Below are 10,456 nucleotides of genomic sequence, written 5' to 3'. Positions count from 1 at the left end.
TGGCTGGATTAAATTTCACATAGGGTTAGCACAGTTTACTTCTCAGGGAAGGAATCTGGGGTCGAATTTTACTTTCATGGTGCATTTATATTTTGCTTGATTTTTATAAATACATGACACCAATCAATACTGTTTAGTTTTGGTTTTCTGAAAGTCATTCTAATGGTGGAAGAGGCTGCGGACAAGGGGACTGACGGTGAGCATGATGAAGGAAGAATCAGCAGGTGGACTTGGCCTTGGAGGTCATTGGCCAGCCTGCGTGTGGCCAGAGCAGCTTCTGGGGAGTCTTGCAGGGGCAGCACAGACAATGAGGAGGAGCTGGTTGGGAGGAGGCAGAGAATGGAGAAGGGTGTGCAGTCCAGGTGCTAAACACACATATTCCACAGGCTACAGGAGGGCTATGAAGATCCATGAGGGCAGCCCTCACACATGTTCATGGAACACACATGCATGTGACATGTGACACATGCTTACCTTGGGGTGGAGGCTTCACATGTGAATGTATTCCAATTAGGTCTTTCCAAGACTCAAAGGTGCTCAAGTGCACAGCCTCTGTAAACTGACCAGGACCAGCCCATGGTCGTGGTCTCTCATCAGGAGAAAGCTCCTGAAGTCAGTGTCCTGTCCAGTGAATGCTGCCGTCATGGCTGGTGGAGCAGGAGTCAGAGAGTCAGCCACAGTGAGCTGGGTAAGCTGCAGTTGTCTTAACGTTGTTTAGCTGGAGGCCAGTGCTTGTTTAGCTGCTGGAGAAAAAACCCTTGCAGCGCGGTTAGAAACACAGTTTATTCTTTAAGTGTAGGGGCCCATGGCATGGTCCTAGGTCTTGTTATTTTATTTATTTAATTTTTTGAGACAGGTCTCATTCTGTCACCCAGGCTCAAGTGCCGTGATGCAATCACAGCTCCCTGCAGCCTCAAACTCCTGGGCTCAAGCAATCCTCCCACTTCAGCCTACCAAGTAGGTGGGACCACAGGTGTGTGCCACTGCACCTAGTTAACTTTTAATTTTCTCTAGAGACGGGGTCTCACTATGTTGTCCAGGCTGTTCTCGAACTCCTGGGCTCAAGCAATCCTCCTGCCTCAGCATCCCAAAATGCTGGGGATTACAGGCGTGAGCCACTATGCCCAGCCCCTTGGGGACTTTCGAAGCACTTGGCCCACACATTAGATCTCTGTCTACTCAGAGTGGCAGGGACCCCCCACACAGCCAGTGCAGCCTTGATGTCCCTGTAACTCTGAGCCAGTGGCCCCCAAGGTGGCAGAACAGGTGTTGGCCACATCTAGAAGGAGGCCTAGGGACCTGCAGGGTGCCACCCTTGATAAGGTAGCTGTGGGCCACCCCTCGGTGAGGCGACTGTGGGCTATGGGTGAGGCAGCCCTTGGCGAGGGGCTGGGAGGAGCAAGCTTCTCTTGGGGTGGCTGGGATTCCAGGTGCCAGGGTCTCTAGGATGGGCCTGGCATGCTGGTGGGGAGGCTGGCATGGTTTGCTCGGGTATGGGTGGGACAGGGGACAAGCTGCACAGGTGTGCAGGCGCACTCTGCACATAGTCACTCCCTCTTAGGAAGACTCCCTCCTGCACTTGAGAGGGCATCAGGCCAGCAGGGACCAGACGTTCGCCTAATCCAGAGGCTGCCCCCCACCAGATAAGGGCGTAGCCAGGCACACTCTACCATCCATCCTTGCCAAGACTCTGGCCATAAAAAGAACAGGGCTTCACCAGCTCGAGGAAGCCATCATAACAGATGCCATCCTGCTATCACTCATGGTCAGCACTCAGCATCCGCAGGCCAGTCTCTGCCCATATCAAGGTCTCTTCTTTGCAAGACGCTGACATCCATTAGGGTCAGGCCAGGATGCTGCTTGTCCATGTGGCTCTCCTTGGACCAGACTATTGATCCTTTTCCTTCCCTTTTCTCTTGCTGTTAGGTGTCACTTGGTTGTGGAATGCTTAATCTATACCATTACACAGGGCTTAAGTGTGCTTTGACGCGTGGTATGCAGTAACCACTGCCCTGTGGGGTGACTTGAGCTTGGGTGCCGGTGCTGATAACCCAGTGAATGGGAAGTACTAAGGAGCATTGCTCCCTGGGAACTCCTTGCAGCTTGTGGCTTTTATAATTGAAATAGCATCAGTAAAAGCCTGCCATTGTGAAAAGACAAATGGGCATGGGCCTGGTTATGTCTTGTGCTGCTCAGGACAGCAGCAGAAGACAACAGCCTCCAGGAGGGAGGTAGGGAGGGAGTGGGAGGGGAGAGGAAGGAAAGTAGGAGGAGGGAGGGAGACAAGGGAGAAGCAGAAGGGAAAGGGAGAGGGAGGGAGGAGTAACAAGGAAGGAGGATGAGGAAGAGGGAGGGAAGAGGAGAGGGAGGGAGGAGGAAAAAGGAGGGAGGAGGACAGAGGGAGAGGCAGGAACAGGAAAGGAGGAGGAAGGAGAGTGGGAGGGAAGGAGAGAAAGGGAAGAATAAGAAGAAAGGGAGGAAGGAGGAGCAGGAAGGGAGGAGGGAGTAGGAGGAGGGAGGACGGAGTAGAAGGAGGGAGGGAGAAGGGTTGAGGAGGGAGTAGGAGGAGGGAGGGAGGAGGAGGAAATAGGAGGAGGGAGTAGGGGGAGGGGGAGGGAGAGGAGGAGAGAGGAGGGAGTGGGGGAGGGGTGGGAGGAGGAGGGAGTAGGGAGAGGGAAGTGAGGAGGAGGGAGTAGGAGGAGGATGGGAGGAAGGAGGAGTAGGGAGAGGGAGTGAGGAGGAGGGAGTAGGAGGAGGATGGGAGGAGGAGGGAGTAGGGAGAGGGAGTGAGGAGGAGGAGTAGGAGGAGGGAGGAGAAGGAGGATGGTGGGCAGGGTGAGCAGAGGCCAGGAAGGCAGGGAGGCACTGTGTGGAGCCAGTGTGAGGGAGCTGAGTTGCCAGAGGGACCTTGTGGCTGAAGAATGGTGACAGGGCCAGGACACAGGGATAGGAAAACCCATGAGCTGCCGAGCTGAGTGCCTCCTAAGGGATCCACTGTGGTGGGAGGCTTGGCAGCCCACGCCTGGGCAGGACTTGGAGTTTTAGCACTGGGAGTTGGTGGCTCCCCTCCCTTCTGTCTGCTTAAGCCTCGGTTAATGTGGGAGCTGGAGGTGTGGACTCTTCTGTGGCTAGCAATGGAGATCAGGGCCCTCCAGCTTCAGTCTCCTGGGAGCCTCTGGGCAGTGCTAAGTCAGGCCCTGCCCCTCTGTCCGTGGCGTGGTCAGCTTCCCTGGCCGTAGGTCCCCTGTGCAGCTCGGCCAGGGCAGGCAGGCAGTGCCCACCATGCTGGCCACAGGGCCCTTCCCAGGGAAGTGGGCATGGAGCCAGAAGGTGTCACTGTGACTCCTTATGGGCAGCTGGAGACCCCCAGGCATTTGGATCCTGTACTTCCAATGCTCGAGTCTCCTGCCTCCAGCGTGGGCTTGGGTCCCTCCAGGGGCATTCAGCTGGGAGCATAGCTTTTTCCACTGGGCCCACCTGAAGGCCCAGAGAGGACCCAGAGCTCCTGGAATCACACAGCAAGTGGGAAGGAGCAACAAGCTGTCCCCGACCTGGCCCACAGTGACGGCCTGGGCAGGGTGTGGCCAGCTCTGAATGGCGGAAATAGGCACTGAATGTCTGCGGCCAGTGACATTTATGGGGGCCCCAGGGGCGTCCTCAGTGCCAAATAACCAGGCCTACATACTGAGGACAAACATGAAACCCAGGCCCACATGGAGGTTGTGAAGCGTTTTATGGGGGCATCTGGGGCCCTTGCTGCCTGGGGTGGGGGTGGGACAGGATCTTCCCAGGAGTCCTCACTGCCCTCCCAGAGGAAGCGGGACTGATCTCTGCGAAGTGTATGACTTCAACTGGGGAGCTGGGAAATCCTGGTTCCTCGAGGCCCCCACCAATCAGCAACCGTGGGCTGGGAGGAGCTGGAACCCTGCTGGCATGGCAGGGGCCAGAAGACCCCATCTTGACTTGGCCTCTCAGTTCCTTTTCCACACTGGCCAATGCATGTGGCTCAATGCAACATGAACAAAAGAAGACAGTAGCCCACTCCTCCTGTCCAGGGGTTGCTGGGCAAACCCCTCCCAGGGATGGCCCTGAAGGGAGAGGTGAGGCAGGGGCTCCCCGGGGCAGGGATCCTAGGAGGAGCGGCCCGGGGTGCCCTGGCAGTTTTCGAGCCTAGGAGGGAGCAGAGCCCAGGAGGAGCACTGAGGCTCTCAGATGCACACAGACTGAAGCCAGGGCGCTTTGAGGAGTGCACACACACTTTGAGGAGTGCCCAGGCCCCCAGGCCAGTCCCTGCAGCCTTGTGTGTGAAGATGACAGGGCTTTGTGGGCCTCTCACCCCATGTTGGGTGGTCCAAGAGCTGCCAGAGACTGTGCCCCACTCCTGGACCTCCTGCTGCGGTCCCCGCATAAGGGCTGGCTGGGGCACTGTGCCTGAGGCTCACAGCAGGAAGGGTGGCTGCCCACCGGGTCATACAGGGGCATCTGCAGAGCCACCTACCGTGAACAGCACCTCAGGCTTAGGGGACAATGATCCTCCCCAGTCCAGGGCTGGGGCCGTGTGAGAGCTGCCCTCTTATTCCCCTGGTGGAATGTGAGGGCCAGATGCTCTTGGGAGCTCAGGCACAGAGAGAAGCCACGGTGAACCTTCCAGGGAACATGCCCCCATCCAGGACCCCATGGAGACGTTGCCCTCAGCTGGTGCCCACTGACCCCAGGAGATCCCCTGGTTGACACCCGGCTAACCCCCCGCTGCCTTGGCTCCCGCTGCCCCCAGCCGAGGGTGACTGGCCGAGTGCCAAGCCCCAGTGGCATGGTGGGGATGCACACCCCCACCCCATCTGCACCCAGACCACAAAGTCCCCTTGGCAGACCCAGAGCAGTGCTGGGGGTCCCACGAGGCCTGCCTGGTCAGGGAGGGTCCAACTGCCTTGTCCCTATGACAGTCTGGGAAGGACTGCAGCTGGGGGCCAGGATGTCACAGGGCTACCTGGCCTCGGCAGAGGGTTCATGAACAGCTGGGTCTAGACTAAAGCAAGGCTGGGAATGCTCTAGCAGGAACAGGGAATGGCCCGCCTGGCCAGCTGTGTGCTTCTGGCCACCCCTCCACCTGACATGCTCAGGTCACAGCCCAGAGAGGACCAGGGCAGAGCCAAGGTTGGGTTCAGCTAGGTCTCTGGGAGCTGCCAGCCCTGTGATCACAGCTGTGTCTCCAGACTCAAGGTGGGGCTACATGCCCCAGACCCCTGGGTGAGGCTGTGTACCCCAGGCCCCTGGGTGGAGCCACATCCCCCAGACCCCCAGGTAGGGTCACATCACGTCCCCCAGACCCCAGGGCAGGGCCATGTCCCCCAGACCCCAGGGTGAGGCTGTGTACCCCAGGGCCCCGGGTGGGGCCACATACCCCAGACCCCAGGGCAAGGCCATGTCCCCCAGACCCCAGAGCGGGGCCACATCCCTTGGGCCATTTCCCCCAGACCCCAGGGTGAAGCTGCGTCCCCCAGACCCGAGAGGAGCCACATCCCTAAGACCCCAGGGCAGTGCCATGTCCCCCAGACCCCAGGGTAGGGCCACATCCCCCAGACCACAGGGTAGGGCCATGTCCCCCAGACTCCAGAGTGAGGCTATGTCCCTCAGACCACAGGGTGGGGCCACATCCCTCAGACTCCAGCGTGATGCCACGTCCCCCAGACCCGAGGGTAAGTCCATGTTTCCAAGATCCCAGGGTGGGGCTGCATCCCCCACACCCCAGGCAGGCACGGGCTCCTCTCTTGCCATGAGGTGTTGGTTTCCTTTCCACCTGGAGGCCTTTGGGCAAGGGGTACCCTGTGGTGCCTGTGGGGCTGCACCTTCTCGGCTGAGGGGTCTGGCTGTGTGGGAGGAGGGGCGCCCCTTTCCAGTCACCATCCAGGGCCTGGCCAGTCTGTGGGGCTCCAGAGCCAGCTGTGTGTGGGATGGGTCTGCGAGGTGGCCAGGGTCCCACCCCGGGGTTTGCAGTGCCCAGGTGCCTGACTGTGAGCAGAGGCCGGGCCCTGGCTCTAGATTCTCTTAGGCTCGAATTTCAAGGGCTGCGGGTCAGGACCACCTTCCAGGGAGGGACAGGTCTTCCTCGGAGCTATAGGATGTGGGGGTATGCCGGTTTTACAGTTCCTCCACTGCCCCACACTGTCTTGGGTCTCCTTGGAGACCCTAGCCTCAGCCTGGGGTGTGGGGAGCCCCTCCTTGCTCACCATCAGGCATCCCTGCCCCACTGGTGCCCACAGTGGGGCTGGAGGAGAGGATGGCAGGAGCACCTACGCAACCCAGGCTTGGGGGTCTGGCAGCACCACAGGCCAGGCCAGGCTGGCATGTCCTGGGTTCCTGAGCCCTGCCTGGCCCCTGCTGCCCTGGTCTCGGCTTGGGGATCGGTTGCTCTCTCAGGTTGGGTGTTAGAGGCAATGCGAGGCTGCCTCCCTTCCTCGTCAGCCCCACCCCCTGCTTGGTGCTCTCCTGAGAGTTCTAGGATGGAGTCCTCTGCCCACTGTCCTGGCCTGCACATGTGGCCCTGGGCCCACAGCCTCTGGACGGCAGGAGGTCTGTTCTCCCGGACCGATGACTCTTTTCCTCAATGCACGGGTAGGGAGACCAAGGCCCAAGAGGCCAGGGCCAGCCAGAGAGCCCCTCCCCCTGCCGACCAGGCTCAACCAGGTCACACCACCCGCAGGACCTCCCCAGGCCACCAGGGAGACTCGGAGACACACACAGACACACACACACACACTCACAGTGGGTAAGACAGAGACAGACACAAAGTCAGAAAGACAGAGACAAAAAGAGACAAAGACAGAATGAAACAAAGAGAGTCAGAGGCAGAGACACACACAGACATAGAGAGACAAAGACTCGCCTGGCCTGGCGATCAGGGGTCAGGGTAAGCCGTCCCTGTTCCCCTAGGAGCAGCCTCAGATCAGGGGCTTCTTCCCACCTGGAGTCTCCTCTCCCATCCCTGGGGATGCTGGAGATGGGCAGTGGGCCCAGCCTGGGGGGCGGGGGGTGGAGCTGTGCCCTCACAGGAGCCCATCTTGGGGCTCTGTCATGGGCACCCCCACCCTCCTCTGCAGCTTCTCCACTGTGAGGCTGGTCCCCATTTTCTTGTCCCTACCCACCTTCTCCCTAATGCCCGGACCTAGGGCTGGACTTCAGTTTCCTCAGGTGGTCACCTGCCCCAAGTCTGCCCCTCCATCTGTTCCCCTGACAATGTTCTGACCCCTGAGGCCAGCGTTCCTGCCTTGCCTATGGCTCACATGCTGTCCAGGCCCAGGAACTCTGCCTGGACCCTCCTGGCCTTCTCACCTGCAGGTGGAACTCCCATCACAAATGACTCAAGTGTGCCACCTCCTCCTGCAGGCAGCTTCCCGGGATTGCCTGTCCAGGCCTCGGCGCCACTCTCAGAGACAATGCGTCTATCCTGGGCAGGGTGCCTTCGGGGATGATGCCCATGGGAGAGGGGCTTTTTGAGGCCCGGTGGGCTTCCTGGAATGTCCCAGTGCATGTCCCCAGCAGGGGCTTGGCTGTGGACAGGAGGCCCGATGTGCCCTGGGTGCAGCCAAGGAGGAGGCCCGGCAGCCCCACAGACTGCTCTGTCTAGCATGGTCGCTGGGACAGGGGAGGAGGGGTACTCATGGAAATGCTGCTGAATTCATGACGTCAAGCTCACTGGGTCAGAGCTGGAGGGCTGGCCAGGGGCTCAGGAGAGGCTGGGTCTGGTTCAGGCTCCCCAGGAAGGGGAGCGCTGCAGGGGGAGGTATCGCAGCGTCCTTGACTCCCAGGGCCAGCCCCCAATGGACCTTTTGGGCCGGGGAGGTAACCAGGAGGGCTGGCTAGGGGGGTCTCTGCTGGGGTCTGTGAGCTCCAAGGTCACTTGAAGATCCCTCCTGATGGATCCTGAGCTTCTACCAATTCACAGGCCTGAAAGAAAAAGGGCTGGGGCCCTCCTGCTCCCACCCGGAAAGACTAGCCAGGTTCTTGTGCAATTGGGAATCTTTTACATAAGACTGAGCCTAAATGGAGGGAAAAGCAAACAGTTGGCACAACATAACTGCACAGACCCAACGGGCACCATGTCTGATCCTCTTCTTGGAATGTCCACTTCCTGACTGCCAGAGGCTGTTGACAAGCCTGGAACTGGGCCAAGAAATTGAAAGTTACAGCACCAAAGGCAGGAGCGCAGGGCACGGACAGGATAGGACCTGGAAGTGACGTGTGGCCCAGGTCCCCACATTGACATGGGAATGCTGTGGAGAGACAGGACGTGGAGGGGACATGTGGCCCAGGTCCCCCTGTGGAACACGGGAATGCCATGGAGGGACAGGATGTGGAGGGGATGTGTGGCCCGGGTTCCCCCCACCATGGACATGGGGACACTGTGGAAAGACAAAACACTGAGGGGCTGCGTGGCCCAGGTCACCTCATGGACATGAGGATCCTGTGGAGAGAGGACACTGATATTGTCTGTCCCTATGTGTCTGTCTCACTGTCCTGTCTCTCCTGCTTCCATGGCCACCAGCCTCTCTGGGCTGACACTGAGGAAGGGACATTGAGCAGGGCTCCGGTCGGTCTGTGGGCCTGTGCTCTGGCCTGGCCACATGCTGTTGGTGGGCTGTGGCACCAGGCTGGTGCCCTGCCTGCTGTTTGTCCTAAGTGTGACCGAGGCATGTGTTTCAAGGCCATTTTCAGGTGGGAGGCATCCTGGGGTCTGGTCCCGGCATGGTGGGGCGTAGGCCAGTGACCTAGGGCTGTGGGGAGGCTGTGGAAGTCCGGGAAGTGCGTGGAAAAGAGGTTCAGGCTGGGCTGCCTGGCAGAGGTGTCCCCCGGTGGGGCTTCTCTCGGTCTCACAGCCAAAGTGGGTGCGTGGGCCCTTCGGCTTCAGAGTTTTCCCTGCACGAGTTCCTGTGGGACTGCAGGCTGCCTGCACCCCACCTCCTACCCCTGGCCCAAGCACATTCTTGGCCCTGGATGAAGGAACTTCCAACAGCAGAGCAGCACGGGACGCCCCCACACTCACCACTGCCCTCACATAGCCAGAGGAAAACAGCTGGACATACACACTAGCAGGAGGGACGTGCCAGGAGACAGACAGAGACAGAGAGAGGAAGAGATAGGCAGAGGAAAGGAGAGAGACAGAGAAAGATGGAGGGAGACAGAGAGTGAGAGACAGAGGGGAAGACAGAGACAGAGAGGCGGAAGCAGAGAGACAGAGACAGAGGGAGACAGAGAGTGGCAGAGAGGTAGAGACAGAGACAGAGAGACAGAAACAGAGAGACAGACTGAAAGAGAGAGCGGGAAAGCAGACTGGGGGCTGCCGAGCCTGGCGTGAGCACAAGTACCTGACACTTTGCAAGGGAAGGAGAGGTGACAGAGGGCAGGGGTGCCTAGGACGTGACTTTGGGGAGAGCAGGGGTGAACCAGTGGCATCTAGGGGAGGGCCCGTCACCCAGGGACTGGCTGGGGATGGTTCTCCCTAGGGCAGCAGAAGGTCCTCAGCCTGGCCCAGTGCCCTGCACTTCCGCCCCATTCTCCGTCTCCGGTCCCTTGTGTCAGTGGCCAGGCAGGGGGGATACAACCTGTGACCTGTTGGAGCTACCCCTCCCTTCTTCCCATCCTGGCCCCTCCCCCTGCTCTGGCCATTCCCCTGTGGTTCTCTGAGACCCAATCTCCGGCTCTGCCACCTGCACCCCCTGGCCCACTATCACTTGACCTATGTTAGCTGTGAGAGGTAACCTGTTTGCATAAGCCTGCGCTTGGGTGTGCTGCATGAGAACGTGTGTGTGCAGGAGCACCTGTGTCAGGAGACAGATGCACTCACCTGGGGACTGAAATATCTGAAGGGACTGGGAGGTGCAGAGGGTAGGGCTGGCAGGGACAGTGGGGTCTGCAGAGCTGGGACAAGGATGGGCTTCTGTGCCCGGCCTCCCAAGCCAAGCTTGGAGCTTTGTGGTGTTGTCCCCCATGGTAGAAACCAGCCCCATCAATCTACTTCCCAGGATTCATCCACCCACCTCCCACTATGACCCCCACCCCACCCACACTGCCTGCCTGACTCGCCAGGCAGCCATCCAGGGATCCACTCCTTCCTTTGCCACTGTCCACCTGTCCATCTTCTCGTTGTGTGTGTCTGCCCAGGGGCCTGGGCCTTGCTCACTGTGGGCCCGAGGAAGCCATCAGTGTGTGGGCTGCCCACAGGCAGGGCGTCCTCTGCCAGGGGCTCCTCAGTAGTCTTATGTGTGGTTTCATGGTTCAGTGCGTGACTTCCTGGTCTGTGTGTGGCTGTGTGGCTGTGTGTGTGTCCATCCGTGTGTGTACCATGTGTGCACCACCCCATGTAAGCTTCATAGAAATTCCTAAGGAGGGTAATGGGGTGGGGAAACTGAGGCACTTTTTTTTTTTTTTTTTTTTTACAATGCGTGGAATCCCTGGGGTG

Source organism: Macaca nemestrina, chromosome 1 (assembly GCF_043159975.1).
Source record: "Macaca nemestrina isolate mMacNem1 chromosome 1, mMacNem.hap1, whole genome shotgun sequence".
Classification (NCBI taxonomy): Eukaryota; Metazoa; Chordata; class Mammalia; order Primates; family Cercopithecidae; genus Macaca; species Macaca nemestrina.
The sequence above is the reverse complement of the archived record's forward strand: the minus strand, read 5'-3'. Positions refer to the sequence as shown.